This window comes from Saccopteryx bilineata, chromosome 3 (assembly GCF_036850765.1).
Source record: "Saccopteryx bilineata isolate mSacBil1 chromosome 3, mSacBil1_pri_phased_curated, whole genome shotgun sequence".
Taxonomy (NCBI): Eukaryota; Metazoa; Chordata; class Mammalia; order Chiroptera; family Emballonuridae; genus Saccopteryx; species Saccopteryx bilineata.
In genome coordinates this window covers 64,050,714-64,071,092 of record NC_089492.1, presented here as the reverse complement: position 1 = coordinate 64,071,092, position 20,379 = coordinate 64,050,714, and the positions used below count along the sequence as shown (strand labels likewise).

Here is a 20,379-nt window from a genome sequence, read left to right as displayed (position 1 = left end):
AAGGGCTCTCTGCACAAGAAGCCCTGCCAGTAGGGCTTAAGCAACATTTTTCAGGGGTTGGGCTGACATTGAAAATCAAAGAATTTCCAAAATATAAGCATCACCATTTTTAAAATTTTGATGTCATTGGAAGTTTCAGATAGGGAAACTTCCCCTTTATGTCTCCTATATTCTAGAGAGCAATTATTTATTTGTTTTATTTCATAAATATTTATGCAATGGACAAAAGAAGCAAGAACCCCACCTTAATGGAACTTAATCTCCTGTGGGAAGTCCTTAAATGCCTGGATGATGGGGACTGTCATGGTGTCTGCAGGTATGCATGTGTAAATACATGCAAGGTGGTGCACCTGTTGTCCACTCATCCTTGTACGGAGCACACCAGGGAGAACAGAAAGGAAAGTCTGACATTATGGTGCATCTACTTTTCCATCATCTGTGCCAACAAAGGCAAATCAGACCTATTTAATTTTGGAGTACATGGCAAACAGCAAGAGTGGGAGATTTAGCTTCTTTCTCATCACTTACAAGGATGAGAAATCCCTGCCTCTTGTATTAAGCCTTTCTGATCATTCCAGCTCAAAATGTTCTTATTGTTCCCTTTTCGTTCAACTCTAATGGCCCTTAGACTTAATCATACAATCTCTTATAGTAGTATTGGATTTTTTATATGTCTCCCTATGCTCCTTCAGAGAAGGGACCACCAGATTTAGTGCTTTTTTACATTCTCCATAGCCTATAGACTGGGGGAGAGCAGAAAACCTATAACTACTGACTAGAATAACAGGAATGCTTTGCTCAGGTTAATATTAAACTTAGTTTGCATTCTCAGACCATAAACCACCCAGTTATTACAGAGCCATTTGTGTAGGAGCAGCTTCGAATGTACCAGTAACAGAATAGATCTTGTCTGGCAGCTGGGGGAAATAGACCAGGCCTAATAAAAATCTAATAAATTAAGTCAGAACTGACCCAGAGAACATCAGAGCTGGAATAGTTTCTATATATAAAAAAGTCATTTGGTGCATAGCCTGTCATTTTACAGAAAGTAAACAAAGTGCTTAGAGGTTGTGACTTGCTCAAGGTCACATTGAATTTAGGGATAGAGCCCAGAACTGTAACTCCAGTTCTTGGCCAAGTTGTTGGTCAGGTCAGGAAGTCATTCAGATGTAGGCTCAACCTTGTGTGTGCTGAGGCATCACAGTAATAACTACCATTTTTAAAACCCTTTTCAAAAGGGTTTCTGGCATTGTGTCAAGTGCTTCTCATGTGGTAATTCATTAATTCATTTAATATTCACAACCGGTCTGAGGGAGGGCTCCTCCTGAAAAATGGAACATGTACGCAACATATATTAAGAGATTTGTTGCAATTTATTGTGGAGGCTGACTAGGGAAGTCTGTAGGGAAGGAGAGGCTGGAATTTGGGATGCAGAGTGAAGCTGCAGTCCACAGGTGGAATTTCTTCTTCAAGGAATCCTCAGCCCGACGTCTAAGTCCTTTCAGCTGATTGAATCAGACTCACCCAGGTTATCAAGTCAGTTAACTTAAAGACAACTGACTGGACATCTGCAAAACACTTTCACAGCAACACCTAGACTAGTATCTGATTGAAAAATTAGATACTAGTGCCTACAATTACGCATAAAACTGACCATAACAGGTACTATTATGCTTAACTAGTTCCCCAAATCACAGGGCTAGTGTGGTTCAAACAAGTTTGAAAATATGATGTATATATTTGCTCGCTTGTAGTTTGCATTGTGTATGGGGTCAGGCTGTAAGCAAGCAGGGTCCTTATAGCCTAAGGCTTAGTTTAAAGACTAAGCCTTTCCCACCCTTTTAATACTAAGATCTGCTCAACACTAAGCTTTTCCCCACACCCTTGACTATTGTATGATGTGGGGTGGTGCACTCTTATGAGGAATCCCATTTATGCCTCAGATAAGTGGCTTTGTATCAGAGACTTCCTTGTTTGTATACTGGATTAAAGGCTTTAATTTCTACACTATAAAATAAGGGAGACCAGGGGCTCCCTCTCTCTCGGGTTCCTGAAATTAGCACTGCAAAGGAGAAGCAGCCAAGATGGCAGAGTACTGAAGAAGAAGCCAGTTTGTGCAGAGTTTGTGCAGAGAGAAGGAGATGGGGAACAGAGGTGAATAAGGCTGGTGAGGTAGAAACCTTTGATTCTAAGAAACTCAGATAAGTCAGTGGCTTTGGGAGCCCTGAATGGAAAGGGAAGTGTTTTCCCACTGTGTGTATTTCTCACCCGCCGGGTGCAAGCTAGGATTAAAACTAATGACCCACCAGTTCTTGGCTCTGTTGTTTCATTACTGTCTGTCCGAATCAAATTCGAACCTGTACGGGCCAGGCGGCTGTGATGGTAGCCATGGCTACTGGCCTTACAGCTAGTCAGTGTCAGAGTCGAAACCCCAGAGCCATTCTGGCTGTCTGCATGATCTGTGTCTGATCCCTGCAATGTGCAGTCTCTGTGTGCAGACTAGAGCAAGTTCTCATACTGCTCTGAGCCCCAGATTCTTTCCCCTGTGAAATGAAGAAAATCACATCAATGGAACCAGGTTGATATGCGAAAAGGAGAAAAAGTGAGTTGTTAGCATATAGGAAGCATCCAACAAACATTAGTTTCCTTTCCTTCCCCTTTGCACTACATCACCGTCATACTCCCATCCACACCCACACCCACGTGAGCTGTGCTCCACCAAAATTAATGCCACAAGACAGGCCCTGGCTCAAGGGTGGGTTTCTTGCTGAAATATTTACACAAACATTGCAGTTTCAAGGAGTAGCAATGCTGTGACTTTCCCCTTGATTCCTTAGGTGTTCTTTCTGATCCACCCACTCTTCCTGTCCTGCATTAACTCCTGTCAACTGCAAGATTGGTTTGCTTTCTTAGGCAGGTGAAAGAGGACAAATGGGCTGATTTTAGCTCTTGTTCTTTTAAGTTTACTCCTGCTTCATCTGAATTCAGATCTCTTTTCTAGGAAAGAAGTATTTCTTGCTTCACACAACAAATGTAAGAAATGATTTTGTGTGTTGACACTTTGTGAGCATGTTCCCAAAAGTGACTGTCCTACTACTTTCTGGATCATTGAAGGTTGTCTGCAAGGGCAAGATGATTGGATCTTTAGGAATTCTATTGTTTTCCTTGACTTGGGTAGGACAAAATGAGGTAGATTACTCCTGCTGTGTTCTCAAGATAAGGGCAGTCACAACCCCAGGTCCAATAACCAAGCAGTACCACCTGATATTTTGCAGTTTATCTGCCCAAACTCAAAACCAATAATTTCAGAAGACCTTCATGGCCTTGACATTAACTATACCAAATGAAAATATTGAAAATATTTCTTCCCTCTGGAAAGCCACAGCCGCATGTTTTTCTGTATACCACAACCTGCACTTCCTGGTGGGGGAGAAGTTGTTTTTTGAATGCCTCACCTGCCTTAACTTTCCATTCCTGATGACATCTCATAACAGGATCTCTGCACCTCATCCAGGTGCCAGGGGTGATGGAGAATATACTACGAGTCTCAAATATACTCATAGGGGTCTCCAACATGTGGTCCTACCCACATGTTTTCTTTGGGCCATTTATCTTGTTGCCCTCTCCCGTTCTCTACTCTCACTAGTGCAAACATCTTCCTGTGTCCCCCTGCTAACTCCTACCTTCTTGCCTTACTCTCAGCAGATGACCTTGTCATCTCCCTTGCAGAGAACCTGAAGACTAGCAGACAGAAACTCCCTCAACTCTCTGATTAACTGACCACTTCCTGCTTTCCCACTAAAACCTTCCTGTATCAGCCCCTTTCCTCACTTCCTTCCCTCAACTCTCCCATCTAGGTACTAACTAGGCCCAATCCTGCTTAGCTTCCGAGATCACAAGATCGGATGCTTTCAGAGTGGCATGGACGTAGATCCTTCCCTCAACTCTCAAAAGAACGGATATTCCTTCTCTTATTCCATGTAAATCCTTCCATTTATCTCTTCTTCCATTCCCCAAATTCTCCATTGTTCTCTTTCTGTTCTTTTAGACTCTTTTTTACAAGAGCCTATCCAACAGTGTTTAAAAGAGGTGCAAGTCTTGCCTGGAAGGAAGGGGGGGGAGGGAGGAAGGGCGGGAGAGAGGGAAGGAAAAAGGGAAGGTAAAGGAAAGGAAAAAGGGAGAGAGGGAGGAAGATAAAGGAGAGGAGAAGAGAAAGAGGAGAGGAGAGGAGAGGAAAGAAAAGAGGGGGCAAATCCCTCTAGCTATTATCCTCTCTTCCTCTGCTCAGACTAGCTTCTCAGGACAATTGTTCTCATGTCTCCAGTTTCTCATCTTTCACTCTCTATGAACACACTGCAATTTGTCTTTTCTCCCTACCACTAAAGATGCTTTTGTTAAAATTAGCAATGATCTCCTGATCTGTGATGGCACAGTGGATAAAGTGTCAACCTAGAACATGGAGGTTGCCAGTTCAAAACCCTGGGCTTGTCCAGTCAAGGCACATATGAGAAGCAACTATATACAAAGCAACTATGAGTTGATGCTTCCTGCTTCTCCGCCCTGTTTCTCTCTCTCTCTTCTCCCTAAAAATCAATAAATAAAATCTTAAACACACACACACACACACACACACACAATAACCTCCTGATTACCAAACTCAATGGATACTTTTTGTTCCATATCAATGTGATGATTATGGGACATCTGACACTGTCTCCTTGAAAAATGCTTCCTGATTTCCAGGACACCATACACACCTGTTCCTCCCACCTCCTGGCAGATTCTCATCAGAATTCTTCATTGACATTCTGCCTTGTCCTGCTATCTATGCTCTGTCCTGACTCTTGTTTTCTCCTCACTCACTACTTCCTTCCAATGATAGGCATGCCTATGAGGACTGTCACCGGCTCCCTCCTCCCACCCCATGCCAGAGAGCTCTAGAACCTATGCACTTGCTGCAACGGTTCCCTCAGCCCAGGGAACTTCACTAAGCAACAGCTTCCACCCACTGCTTAGAACCTTCCTCTCTTGTTTGGTTTCCACCCCACTCCCTGACCAATGATCCATACTTTCTGCTAACCCTCTCTGCATGCATGGCTTATTTAGATGATTGGCCTGGCTTTTCAGTCTACTGTAACAAGAACAAAATGATTAATATATGAGTCCTTCTGACCTTTCCCTTCCTCCTGGCCTCTAAAAGGATCCTGACTTTGCAGGTTTCATTTCTTCTCCCCCACCATCCAGAGAATACTCTTCCTGCCTTACCAGACTCACCTTTCAGGATTTTATTGTCGATGATGTAATAAAACATCTAAACCTGAAGAGAACTTTTATGAGTTTATTTGAGCCAAACTGACAATTTCCAGGAAGCAAAATATCAATGGATTGAGGAAATGCTCTGGAGAATGGCAGTTTTGTACCTTATTTTATACATTAGAATCAAAGAAGACTAAGGGGGTTACAAGAAATATATTGGTAAGAGATGAGGGAGGAGGAAGAAAGCAAAGTGGGGAAATCTCTGGGAATGGATAAAATGTAAAATGGATAGGCACAGACTGCTTTTACATTGACATTGTTGGGTATAGGATAGTTAGCAGTTAACAATTAACATGTTAACAGTAACCGTGAGGGTTTCTGTGGTCGTTGCTCCAGTGCATCGATTGTGCCCTGAGGGGGTCTGGAAAAGGAAATTACTCTGACATTCCAAGGTATGTTATCATTGAAGCAAAATGACAATAGACAAGCTCAGTTAAGGTAAAGGTTGACCTTTGTCAAGAAAGATACCGGCCTATGATATGACTGCCTGCCATGACTTGTTTTTAGTTAGGAAGTTTTCATTTCAGACTATCCTAAATGGTTACTTTTGGTCTCTGAGTCTGCAGGGCTAGCCTGCAGGTCTCCCTGAGCTTGACAGGCTCAGCCCTTTTTCATCCACATTGTGACGAGGAATTAGGAGGATGTGGGGGTGGGGGGACTGGGCCAGGAGATGTGGGGGCTAAGAGTGGGAGTAGGCTTTTCAGGACCTCTAGGAGGGCTGGAGGAGCAGTCTGTGATGAGGGAAATAATATATATGGGAAAGAGACAGCAGTCTTGAGAAGTATTGCTGTGGTCTATATGTTCATTCGAAATGACATGTGGGCTACCTGATGTATCCTAAACTCTTGAAGTAGGTAATTTTCACATCGTGCCATTGAGCATTCTGTTCTTTTTTCACATCTTTCCATTTACTACCTCTGCCTGTCTGTTAAACTTTAAATGATATTTAAACTTCATCTCTTCTTCAAAGACTTCCTTGATTGTCCTAAGTGGACCTGATCACTTTCTCCTTCATACTACCTTGAACTAACCAGTATCAAGGCAGTTATCATAATGTACTACAATTATTTATTCAGCTGTCACTGCTCCTAGGCAATGAAACCCTTGAGGGCAACCACTGTATCTTGTTGAATTTCCAGTAATTGCTTAATAAACATTTCTTAATTAGTTGAGTAAATGAACAATAAAATTATGAGATTTCCAGAAATTCAATAAAGACAGGAAAGATAGCCTTCACAAAATTAAGTAATTTGCCCAAAATTACACAGCTACGAAGTGAGGGAGCAGGAGTGGAACCTAGTCTGTTACTACAAAGCCCATACCTTCCTCCATAACACTGACACCACCTCCTACCTAGTCAAGGCTCTTGTACTTTAGACGTTTCTTTGCTGATAGTGATACTGTTGCCTTGTGGGACATTTTTAGGGTATTTTCTTGGAGTTGTCTCAGGGATGCAAGAAGCATTTGAACTGTTCTGTTTTCGTTGCATTTTTCATGCTAATATTGGAAATTTTCCCAGAAACTCCAAGCTTTTAAAGCCTTTTCTCCTCCATTTCTTTGACAAATCCTACATGATGACATTGTTGGAAATTAGGTCAGACTTGAAATCCCTCACCTCACCTGTTGTCATTCACGGAAAGCTAGTCATCAGTGCCAAGGGCACTCTGAAGCAAAGGTAGGTGAAAGAATTAATTTTGAAGAGAATGAAGGGACACAGCAGAGCCATGCTTGGGGGGAGTTTTGTGTTTGGTACACCATTACTATTACCCAGCTACGACCTCCTTTTCTCCGAAGCCAAGTGGAGCAGCCACTGATGCCCAGTGAATATTCTTGTTTTAAATTAATTTCTGAATCTACTGTAATTGCTGTCTATGGCATGTGGCTTGTAATGTCTGGACATATTATCTCAGGAAAGAAAAAAGAAAAGTTTGGCAGTCTACACTCTTTTTTTTAAGGATACTTAGTTCTCCCTTGTTGGAGGGTAGAGAGTATGTGCATCAAATCAATGGTTATTTTTTGTTTGGGGATTTTAGGCTCTTTCAGAATATCTCTTTAATTTTGTCTGACATGAATGTGGATAATATATGGACATTATTAATCATTTAAAAAAGTAAAGCACTTTCCTAAGTAGGGCACCTGTATTCTCTATAAGCAGAACACAAGACAAATATAGCAGAAACCACAGATCAAAGTTATTGTTGAGTTTTTAAATATACATGGCCCCTAACTTCCAAGGAATTTAAGGCTCCTTACAAAACTTTCACTGCCAAATAGGTCTTAATCTATTCGACACCCAAGGAGACAGGTGAAAGTGTGTACTTTTTCAACACTATTTTAAGAACTTTTGGGGGAGAAGAACAGTTGGCAGTTTACTTACAGAGAGGGTAGTAGGGTAGTAGTTGTGATTCTTTTTTTTTTTTTTTTTTTTTTTTTTTTTTGTATTTTTCTGAAGTTGGAAACGGGAAAGCAGTCAGACAGACTCCTGCATGCGCCTGACCGGGATCCGCCCGACCGAGATCCACCCAGTGCCCATCTGGGGCATCACTCTGTTGCAACCAGAGCCATTCTAGCACCTGAGGCAGAGGCCACAGAGCCATCCTCAGCGCTCGGGCCAGCTTTGCTCCAAAGGAGCCTTGGCTGCAGGAGAGGAAGAGAGAGAGAGAGAGGAAGGAGAGGGGGAGAGGTGGAGAAGCAGATGGGTGCCTCTCCTGTGTGTCCTGGCCAGGAATCGAACCCGGGACTCCTGCACACCAGGCCGACACTCTACCATTGAGCCAACCGGCCAGGGCCAGTAGTAGTGATTCTTAATGATTGGTTCCACCATTTGCCAAGCACTTTCTAAGCATCAGGCACTGTACTGTGTGTGAAGGACACAGAGATTATTTAATCGACCTCTTCTCTCAAGGCACTTCCAGGAGAGCAGTCAGCCACAGCAGTTATGTACTGACTGATAGGGCCACGCTGGCCACAGCACTCAGGCCATGGGAACTCCTGGGTACCTTGTGGGATGGGGATGAAGGAAGATTGCCCAGAGGTAGCACCTGGGCTGGGTCTTGAAGATAAGTAGGAGATAAGCCTAGCTTCCCTGGTTGTGGCGTAGGGGATGGAGTGTCACCCAGAACACTGAGACCACCAGTTGGAAACCCAAGGTCACCAACTTAAGCCCATGGTTGTGGGCTTGAGCTCAGGGTCCCCAGCTTGAGCCCAAGGTCGCCGACTTGAGCACAGGCAGCCAGCTCCAGCCTGAGGCTGCAGCTCAGCTTGAGCCCAAGGTCACCAGTCCAATCCCCGGTCAGTGCACATACGAGAAGCAATCAATGCACAACTAAGCGGAGTAACAGTTGATGCTTCTCTCTTTCTCTCTCTCTCTCTCTCTCTCTCTCTCTCTCTCTTTCTCTCTCTTCCTGTCCCAATATTTTTTTTAAAAATTAACAAATAAGAAGCAGGTCAAGAAAACAAAGAGCTTCTTTCTCTGTCTTAAATGAAGCAGAGAAGACAAGGCTCCTTGAGGAAACTGTAAGACTCAGAAAGACTGAAGTGGAAACTTGGAGGTTGGGAGTGGTAGTCCTGTGAAAGGTGTGGTAAGGTCTGGGGAGCATACCAGCTAGGACAAAGTACGGCAGGGAAAGAGCAGAGAGGGGTTCCCTGAGCAGCTTCTGCAGCTCCCTGTCTAGCTGTAGTTGAGCCAGACATCCCTAGCAGGAATTTTCTTTATTATATGTGGCCTAAGTGTCTGTTTGTCACTGATAGCTTATTGGTTGCTTGCGTAACTGTACTAGCCAATGGGGTGAAGTTGCCACGGCTGAACGCAAATTGAGCGTGTCAGGGGGAAGGTGAACATTTGTTTGCATTGGCAATCATCTGTTTTACATAAAAACTACGTCTTAACGTAATTTCTTTTAAGAATGCCTCCTAGAATATACAGCACTGAAGAGGAGAAAAAAGGAGCTAAAGCTGCACAAAAACGGCTTTCTCGACAAAAAGAAACCACTGAGCAGAGAAAGACAGGGCTTGCTTCAGTCACAGAGCAAATGCATCTTTCTCGGCAAAATAAGACTGATGAGCATAGAGAAACAAGGCTTGCCTCAGATGCAAGACAAAAAAGCCTGTCTCGACAAAATGAGTCCCTTGAACAAAGGCAGGAGAGAAATGCAAAAAAACGACAGAGTAATGCTGACCGAAATGCAAAAAGGATTAAAACAGTTTCAAACGGAAAAACTTTAATATTTGAGCATTCCTCTGGTGACATGGATATTAAATGTGAACACTGTCAGTCCTTAAACTTCAAGTTAGAAACTAATCGATTTGACTGTGGCAAGAAAGGATTTTCTCAATGTTGCAAGTACGGAAACATTGTAGTTCCACTAATTGAGAATTGTCCACCACTCTTGAATAAATTATTGACTAATCAGCATCCAAATAGCAAATAGTACATGGATAGCATTCGATCCATTAATAGTTCATTTGCTTTTGCGTCCATGGGAAACAAACCAATTGACTTGCCTGGACCAGGACTTGGCATTTTTTTACCTGAGCCTGCATTTGGACACGGTCAACTTTATGTTGCCCGTTCAAGAGTTTGTGAAAGAACGGACGTAAAATTAAAAATAATTGATGGTCCTCTGCAAGGCGAGCTTAAAAATGATAGAAAGATCTACACAAGAAATGTGTGTACAAAGAGATCTTTGACATGTGAATTAACATTTTATTATTTAAATCACCTTTATGTATTGAGCTAGCGGTGGCTCTTAAGAAATGTACTGCCAGTGGTTTCCTTCATTGCACTCTACTTTAAGCAATTAAGCAAGTAGAAGGGGGAACCCCCATGGGGCACTAAGCAAAGGGGCGTCTTCGCCGCCTGCCCTGGGTAATTCAGTTTGAATTAGCAGACACCTTTGCACAAATCATTTTAATTACAATTTATAATATCTAGAACAGCGGTCATTTCGTATGACCGCCGGGCTTTCTAGTTCTAGATATGCCCACTTCTCAGAAATAGCCCTGAGCAAGCTGTTTCCCCCAGAGTTCAGAGAGTCTGCTCCCCTGAGCTCAGAGAAATGAGCTCCGTCCCACCTCTCACCCCTGGAAGCATTCACCCAGAAGCCTCTTGGTGCCAAATGAGATCAAGCTTCCTAGGAATCCAAACATTGCAAGTCTTTACTCTCGGTGAAAGCCAGCTACCTCAGCAATTCCATGGCAATATTATCCTGAACTATGGAGTAAGAACCTGCATTACGTAGCCGTGTGATTGTTTACTCACTGGGCAGGGACCAAGTACACAGTCAATCTCAGCCCATTGCTCTGGTAATTGCTTAGTAAATCTCTACATGTGTATTGACTCTTTGGAACTGTGATTTCATGGTAATTGATTGATGCTCAATAAATATTTACAAATAATCATTACAGTTGGGCTCTGTGGTATGGGAAAAACAAAGAAAAGGAAAAAGGGAGCAGAGAGAAAGTGTGAGGGTGATGCAGAAAGAACATAAAGAAGCAATCGTTAATGTTAACTTATTGAGTACTTACTAATCACCAGTCTGGAGCTAGCACTATGCATGCATATTATCTCATTTAGTGTTTACAAAGGCCTGTGGTAAAACAGTATTACCATCTTTAACAGATGAAGAGACTGCAGCTCAGAGAAGTTGAGTCTTTCCTAAGGCCATTTCCTATTTCTTACATCTAGCTTCTGGGAAGAGAGGAGGAAGCCTAGGGGCTTCTCCATAGAAGCTTTAGTAATGGTTCTTACCTGAGAATGAACACCAGGAGAGTCTGCCATATGTTTCAATAGCTAAATAATAAAGTTTAAATCTTGCTTCAGTGGCTTACAAAACCTATGGGCCCGGCCTTGGCTGGTTGGCTCAGTGGTAGAGCATCGGCCCTGCGTGTGGGTTCGATTCCCGGCCAGGGCACACAGGAGAAGCACCCATCTGCTTCTCCACCCCTCCCCCTCTCCTTTCTCTCTATCTCTCTCTTCCCCTTCTGCAGCCAAGGCTCCATTGGAGCAAAGTTGGCCCCCACGGGCACTAAGGATGACTCCATGGCCTCTGCCTTAGGTGCTAGAATGGCTCCAGCCTTAACAGAGCAAAGCCCCAGATGGGCAGAGCATCACCCTCTGGGGGGCATGCTGGGTGGATCCCAGTAGGGCGCATGTAGGAGTCTGTCTCTCTGCTTCCCCACTTCTCCCTTCAGAAAAATACAAAAATACCCCACAAAAGCCTATGGACCCAACTGCTGTTCAATGACCCACACAATTTTCTCTGGACATTCTTGATTACCATTGTCATCTCCTCTGTCCCACCCCCTCTCACCTTTATTAAAATTATCTTTGTTTATAATCGTTTTATAGCCTTTTTGATCATCAACCTCCCATGAATGACAGTGCATGTCTACTTTTTGGGATGCTCTGGCTTAGCATAGAAGCCAAAGATTAATATCTGGTGTCCAATATCTGATATGACAAATTCCCACATTTGATGTATGCTTTTTCATGGTGTTGGCTTGGGACTTCTTATTAGATATGAGAAAATTGTTTTTAGTAGAATTATTCATGAATGAGTAGTGGGTGGTTTTAGAAACATTAATTTATAAGTGCACTTTGGCTATCAGATTGTCAAAAGCCCCCTAGAAGATCCATTTAAAGATTGTATAGTGCCCTGGCTGGTTGGGCTCAATGGTAGAGCATCAGCCCAGTGTGTGGATGTCCCAGGTTCAATTCCCCACAAGGGCAAACAGGAGAAGCACCCATCTACTTCTCCACCCCGCCCTCTTGCTCTTCTTTCTCTCTCTCTCTCTCTCTCTCTCTCTCTCTCTCTCTCATCTCTATCTCTATCTCTATCTTTTCTCCTCTATTCCTGTAGCCATGGCTTGATTGGAGTGAGTTAGCCCTGAGTGCTGAGGATGGCTCCATGGCCTCCATCTCAGTGGCTAGAAAATAGCTCCAGTTGCAACAGAGCAAGGGCCTCAGATAGGCAAAGCATCGCCCCCTAGTGGGCTTGCCGGGTGAATCTCGGTCGGGATGCATGCAGGAGTCTGTCTCTGCCTCCCCTCCTCTCACTAATAAAGACTGTATAGTGTATTTGAAGAGCTCAGCTTTTGCTATACCGACCCTGGGTGTGTGCTTTTGTGATTCATTATACACATCTAGGAGACAGATGTTCTGTCTTCTTTAGCCTGCAGAGAAAATATTGTTGAGGAAGAAGTAACATATTTTAGGATAGGTTAATGAGGATCAAAAGAGTAAATAAAAATGAAGAAAATGTACCCCCATGTCATAGTGTTTATAAATATAAGCTTAATTCATAGTTAAATTGCAATAAAATTAAACACAGTAAGGTATTTTCTTTCACAATTTCTTGTATGGTCCAACAATAACAGTTACCTAGTTGAACCTATTACATGTTTCCACTGCACATCCTGCTACCTCTACCTCTAACTCCACATGTAAATTTGAACCAATCAACTTCTTCCTAAAATCAACTCTCTTCTTTTTTAAAAAATTGAATTTATTGGGGTGACCCTGGTTTACATAATTGCACAGGTTTCAGGCGCCCAATTCTACAACACATCTCTGTACACTGTATTTTGTGTTCTGCCCTGCCAACTCAAGTCTTTGTCCATCACCATTTATGCCCCTTCTAATATCCTCCACCTCCGCACCCCTACCCCGGGGACAGTTACCACACTGTTGTCTGTGTCCACAAATCATCTCCCTTCTTGATTTCCTGTTTCTATTATGTATTTTCCCACACACCCAGGCTTAAAGCTACAGTGTTGTCTTTGATGCTTCCTCATTAGCCAACAAGTCCTGAACATTCACACTCTATAATCTCTTCCATAATGATGTCTTTTATTTCATGCCACTGTCACCGGTCCAATTCATGTCCTCTTACCTCACGGAGGGGTCACTGCAGTGGTCTCCTTGCCTCCCCCTTCAGGCTCTCCTCCTCCAACACATCTAGCCAGATTACTGGTGTTCAAGCACTGCTTCAATCATGTCACTCTTCTAGCCACAAATTTCCAGTGGGTTTCCACTGCTGAAGAATAAACTCCAGAATCCTTCCTTTGTGGTAAGAATAAACTCCAGACTTCTTTCTGGTGCCAACTTTCATCTCTGAGTTCTCAGCTACCCTTAGCTCCAGGGAGACGGGACCTACTTGCCCTTCCTCCCGCATATCTTGTGCATTCCCCGCCCCCCACCAGTGCCCAAGCCTTTCTTTACCTCATTGGCTAACCCAGCTGTCATTTCTAACTTTCTCTCTTCTCTTGCCATCTTCTACTACAGAAGCTGGAAATGCTAAATATCCTCTTTCTTAACCTCCCTTGAATGTCATAACATCTGTTGTTCTGTCTCACCTCTAGAAAAATACAGTGATTAGTATAGAAATGTGGATTCAGTGAAATGTCATGATGGGGTTTTTGAGCCAAATGGGGAGCAGTGTGAACAGTTTCTGGTTTACTCAGCTAAAGTAAAGATTTTCATCTAAGTAACATAGCACCTATTCTTGAGAAGTTGTTAAATATTTCCTTATTTGATTGTTAAAAATGTTTGGGTTTTCCTTCCTTCCTATTTTTATTTCTCATTCTTTAGTTTGATGGAGAAAGGAGGAGGGAGGTATGATTGCTTATTTGACATCCTGGAAGTAACAAAAAAATTCATCCTCTTTTTTACGTTTTCTGATAATTCTTTTAAATGATGACATTATTTAATAACTGGAAGCTACATAATTGACTACTATGGCCTGACACAGATGTGTTATTAGCTAGTAGTCTTAAAACTCTAGACTTTTTTTAAATTTTATTTTATTTTATTTTTTTTATTTTTATTTTTTTTTAAAACTCTAGACTTTTTATTTACTTGGATTTCACAAGGATAGCAAGTTGTTGCTGTTGTTGTTTTCTGAATTGGTAGGGAGATACCAAGTCAAACTGTCTAACCCACAAACTGTTGAACTTTAGTCCACAAAGTAGTAGCTATAGAAACCAAAAGGGTCACTTAGAAAGGCTCTGTACAGTTAAAGACACCTGTGGTTAACACCAAAAAACAAAGAAGGAAAGCCCATTGACCCTCAGTCGACAGTACAAACAGTTCTGCTTCTGTTTCTTAATAGTCAAGTGCAAACTAATTGTGAAAGTAAAATGTCACTGAACAAAAGGGTTATAAGGTAGCAAGAGCTGCAGAGGTCGGATCAAGCCCTCCCTTTGGGTAGGCAAATGATGTTTCATGCCTTTGCATATTTGACCAATTTTGTTTAATACTCAATACTTTTGTAAATGTTCTTATAAAAGTATCATTCTCTAAAAGATTTCAACCCTGGCATTTATAGGACACATCAGTTTCTAAAAAGAAATATAGTCACTTTTGTTTTACACTTGTCACGTGTTTGACCATGGTCGAGTTGGGAGCTCAGTGTTTTAGTTGCATGCTTTTAAAAGCCAAACTCTAATTTTAAATATGTCTCAATGTGACCACATTTATAACCAACAAATTAAGAATCAATAGCAGAAAGAAAGGGGAGGAGGAAGGAAAATCCACTGAGGGAATGTGAAGTGGGAGAGAAGGGCACATGACACATCTACAGTCCTGCCCACCACTCCCAGGGTCTTTCAACAATTCAGACATACGCAGGCCCTGTGCCAGGCATACATGTATGCGGGGATGTGGGCCTGGGCGTGTGTGGGTGTGCACAGAAGGCAAAGCCCCTTCCTTTTAGGGTCTCACTGTCTGGTGAAGGAGGCTGATATAGATAAAGAAGTCTGGTGGAAAGGCAGCCCTGATAGTATTTAAATAGCTCTCTGATAATAACAGAACTAGGACAGAAAGCTTCCTTCCTACAGGTGAGTCCTGGTGGAGATGGTGAGATCTGAGCAGTCTTGAATGATGAGTAGGATCATGACAGATGGAGCTGCAAGAAAAGCAGTCAGCCAGATGTGGCAGCCTGGATGATTCCCAAGGAACAGCAAATGAACTTGCACGCCTGGACCACAGGCTGCAAGAAGTGATGATGATTGAATGAGAAAGCCAGTGCGGGGTCAGACACAGGCTGAGAATTTCATTCTTTTCGTCTGCCTCTAAAAGTTGTCAGGACCTTGGCCAGGTAGCTCAGTTGGTTAGAGCATCATCCCGATACACCAAGGTTGCATGTTCGATAACTAGTCAGAGCACATATAAGATCAACCAATGAATGCATAAAATAAGTGAAACAACAAATTGATGTTTCTTTCTCTTTTCTTCTTCTCCCTAATAATCAACCAACTGATAAATTTTATTTTATTTTATTTTATTTGTATTTTTCTGAAGCTAGAAACGGGGAGAGACAGTCAGACAGACTCCAGCATGCGCCTGACCGGGATCCACCCGGCACGCCCACCAGGGGGCGACGCTCTGCCCACCAGGGGGCGATGCTCTGCCCCTCCGGGGCGTCGCTCTGTTGTGACCAGAGCCACTCTAGCGCCTGGGGCAGAGGCCAAGGAGCCATCCCCAGCGCCTGGGCCATCTTTGCTCCAATGGAGCCTCGGCTGCGGGAGGGGAAGAGAGAGACAGAGAGGAAGGGGAGGGGGAGGGGTGGAGAAGCAGATGGGCGCTTCTCCTGTGTGCCCTGGCCAGGAATCGAACCCGGGACTTCTGCACGCCAGGCCGACGCTCTACCACTGAGCCAACCGGCCAGGGCCATAAAATTTATTTTAAAACAAAAAGATAGTCAAAAAGGTGTCTGCTCTAGCAGTAGGAAAGAGTAATTTGAGCAAAAGTCACAGCTTCTAGGTAAAGCCCAACCTGCCCTTTCTGGAGTCGCAGCTTGAGCCACTATCATGGCAAATATGATAGATCTCCACATCTGTGATTTCCCATCCTCAACCCTGCTTCCATTTTCTTCCTGCAATAGACACCATTCCCTTTTTCTGCCCAGGACCTTTATCTCTTTCTGGAATATGTACCTTTTCCTTGAGGATGTCTTCCTCCCTTCTCTTTACACACATGGATCAAGGCGGTGGGCCAGTCCCAGCACCTTGAAGCCCTGGGTGCAGCTGGTTTGTTAGAAGTCAGCGGGTATGAGACACAAACCAGTCCTGAGCTATTTTTGAGATTTTCTTTTCTTTTTTTTCTTTCCTTTCTTCCTTCCTTCCTTCCTTCCCTCCCCCCTCCCTTCCTCTCTCTTTCCTTCCTCCCTCCTTCTTTCCTTCCTTCCTCTTTCCTTCATTTCCTCCCTCTCTCCCTACTCTCTTCTTTCTTTTTCTTTCGTCATTCCCTTTATTGATTTATCACCATCCTAACTCTGCAGTTGATGTATTGGTTCACTTGTTTGCTACTTGGCTCCCTTGTTAGACCTTGAGGGCAGGAACTTTGGCTTGTTCGCTGCAGGACCTGGCACACACAAAGCCCAGTGGAAACCTTTATGAGGATGAACAAACAAACAGGTTCAGATCCCTGCCCCACCACTTCCCAGCTTTGTCCTTGGCTTAATTCCCCTCTCAGAAGGCTTCCTCATTTGGAAATCAGACCTTTCAACTGAGATGAGCATTGGAGACTATGTAAAATAAATGTTAGCTATTACTTGTGAAGTTTTTCTTTCCTTCATCTAAAAAAGGCACCATTTTGCCAGGATTAAAGACCTGGCATTTTCAAAAGAATTTTTTATACCACACCCTAATTACTACATTACACACACACACACAATATGTATATATACACATAATATACACACACCCATGTAACCACCTCCCAAATTAAGAAGTGGAACATTCCAACACCCAGGAAAGTTTCCCTGTTAGCCTCCCCACCCACTGCCCCCACCAGCGACACCTCTCGTTTTTCCCCTCCTCTGTTTGGTCTGAGTTAATGGCCCCTTCATTCTTCCTTCAGGCCACTTCTGACTCATCCCTGTTCCTCTCCGGAGACCTTTCTTAATAACTGTAGATCTCTTGACCTCTCCTACCACCTCTCAGTCCTGAGATATTTCACATAGGACATAGGCAAAGGGATTTAGTCTCTTTCTGGTATTAAAAGTAGAAGCTAATGGATGAAACTAATTTAAAAGAATAAAACTAAAATAGAGGGAAAAAAAGCAGAAATGAGAACCCAAGATGACAATGCTCAAGTTCCCAGGTAAGATTGTCTGAGGTTCGTATGAACACATGCACTTTCCATGGATGCTTCCAACACATCTCCTTTTGGGTTTTAGTTAGATTAGGATAGGGTTTGTCACTCGCAACCAAAGGTTCTTAACTAAAAGATGTTGGTGCTGGTTAGTTCTCATTTGCTGGGCAGTCCCTCTACCCAAGTGCCCCTCTGCTCAGCGCCCCCAAAGGCTAACTCTGGATTATATCATGGGCCCCCTTGCCCTCCTGCTTGTGCCCCCAGCAGGAGGCGCGTCCACACAGCCCTCTCCCAGCTTTGGTAGCTGCCCCCGTCCCCTGACCCTTCCCACAGAAATGTAGAAAGGGTTCCCTGCTCACTAACCTAAAGGCACTCACATACTTTGTTGTTCTTTCTAAATCCTGGCCACACCTTTGCAAATAGTCCTTTTACTAAAATCACCTCAATTACTCAGCTAGAGAAAGACCTTTCTCCCAGGACTCTGATTGCCACGAGCCACCAGATGACTGCTGAGAGTTATGAATCTTTCCTAAGCCAGGACTCTAGGGATCTAAATCATAAACAAACTCCTAAACATCTTAGATTATTTGATTATCAAAAGGTCATTCTCAATCTACCATCATCAACTGATTTTAGCCTACAGGAGGCTGTCCTCAGCCCAGGGTCAGCAAATCCAAGGTCAAGGTTCCAACATTCCTCCTGTCCATACCCTCTATGAGTTCACTAGTGAGAGTCCGTCAATCACAGCGTTGTCCACTGGGCCTGGGCACAGCATCAGAATTCTTCAGCCTTCAACATCAGTCCACTGCGGGCCTTTCCATCATTAACCCCATGATAGAACCAGTCTGTCAGTCCTGTCCTCTATTCTGACATTTGCCCTTTCTGGGACACGTCCTCACCACAGAAGGACAGCCAAGAATTCCACGGCCATACCTGGTTCCCACCTTCAACTGAGAATCCTTACACCAGAATCAAAGCGAGGATCATTTATCCTACAGTGGTCCGATCTTGATTTTCTGGGAACAATTTTTGGAAGCAGACTACTGGCTCAGGCTCTTGGTCATAGTCTGAGTGCCTTGGTTACCCTGGTCATTTATGCCATCTTAACAACCTTGTGAAAACATGGGTTACAAGGTAAGACATCAGGACCTTCTGTGAACATTAGGGAACTTGCTGATGAACTTTTCAGATGTCTAGCCATTCACAAAATTTCGTAGTCAGCAGCCCCAAACTTTTATACAGGTTTGAAAAAGAAAAGTTCTTCTCTTTCTCTCCATTTATGTTCTGCAGGAATGGTATCTCATACATGATACTTAATGATGGTCACCCAAGCACGGCATACCAACATGGGCTGCCATTCAAAGTACCACAGATTGGGTGGGTTAGAACAACAGAAATTTACCGTCTCATAGTTCTAGAGGCTAGCAGTTGAAATCAAGGTGCCATCAGGGCCCTGCTCTCTCCAAAGCCTCCAAAGAGGCCTCTTTCCTTGGCCTTTCCCAGCTTTCGGTGACCCCACGCATTCCTTGGCTTGTGGCAGCCAATTCTGAGCTCTGCCTCCATCTTCACATGGCCATCTTCCTTTGTGTGTCTGTCTGTTCACATGGCATTCTCTTTTATTTTATTTATTTATTTATTTATTTATTTATTTTTTACAGAGACAGAGAGTGAGTCAGTGAGAGGAATAGACAGGGAGAGACAGACAGGAACAGAGAGAGATGAGAAGCATCAATCATTAGTTTTTCATTGCGCATTGCAACATCTTACTTGTTCATTGATTGCCCTCTCACATGTGCCTTGACCGTGGGCCTTCAGCAGACCGAGTAACCCCTTGCTGGAGCCAGCAACCTTGGGTTCAAGCTGGTGAGCTTTTGCTCAAACCAGATGAGCCCGCGCTCAAGCTGGCGACCTCGGGGTCTCGAACCTGGGTCCTCTGCATCCCAGTCCTACGCTCTATCCACTGCGCCACCGCCTGGTCAGGCTGGCATTCTCTTTTATATAAGGACACATGTCATATTAGATTAGGGGGCCACCCCTATCTTAACTAATTATATCTGTAAGAACATTTCCAAATAAGGTCATATTCTGAAGTACTGGTGGTTTGAACTTCCCCAGATCTTTTTGGGGGAGACACAATTCAATCCATAATAATTTGAATTTGAATAGGTGCATTTGAGATTGGCCACAACTCCCCTGAATATCAGACAAAAGCCTAAAACTTTCTTTCTGATTCAAGTAACATTGGAATGCAAGTGAGGATTATGTTAGTATAGAAATCATCTTGAATCTGTTCTAATTGGGGGGAGGGGTATAATAAGCATTAACTCACAATTGACAGACATAATATATTGTGGCAGAAAAAGGCACTTCCCAGAAACCTGTTTTCAAGGCCTAACTTCCCCACAACCAGTAGTGGGGTTTTTTATTTTATTTGTTATTATTATGTTTTTTTTTTAATTTGTTGATTTAGCAAGAGGAAGAGGGAGAGAGAGAGAGACAGTAACATCAATCTGTTCCCATGTGTGCCCTGACCGAAGATCAAACCGGCAACCTCCACCCTTCAGGATGATGGTCTAAACAACCAAACTATCCGGCCAGGGCTTATTTGTTATTATTAATAGCAATACCTACTATTTTTAAAATACTCCCTTATACAGAATGAAATTCAATATGGCATTCTCTTTACCTCATAGGTGATTTTCAAGGTCATTTGCAAATATATCCCCCAAAACTTGAATTAAAGAGGAGGAAATTCTTTAGTGGGTCTAATAAAGAGAATAAGAAAAGTTATTCTGTTTTGCTTCTCCTAGGACAGCTTTTGGAGTGCTTCATAATCGATTTTATAGAGAATTACATCCAAGACAAAAAGAAAGTCTGCTTTTCAGAGGACAAAACGATGAAATTCTTTTGTTAACCCACTCATTATTTACTGGGGACTTTATATCACAGGAAATAAGACATTTTGAACA

The 20,379-nt window shown here is 43.2% G+C and overlaps 1 protein-coding gene across 1 annotated transcript in view; it reads right to left on the bottom strand.

Annotated features, from left to right (window-relative positions):
• Positions 1-13,426, bottom strand: part of DNAJC5B (DnaJ heat shock protein family (Hsp40) member C5 beta) — a 116,593-nt gene extending 103,167 nt beyond the window's left edge. The window contains exon 1 of the mRNA XM_066264668.1: positions 13,209-13,426. The gene's annotated coding sequence lies outside the window, so the exon portion shown is untranslated. The remainder of the gene's footprint in view (positions 1-13,208) is intronic.
• Positions 13,427-20,379: the final 6,953 nt, after the last annotated feature.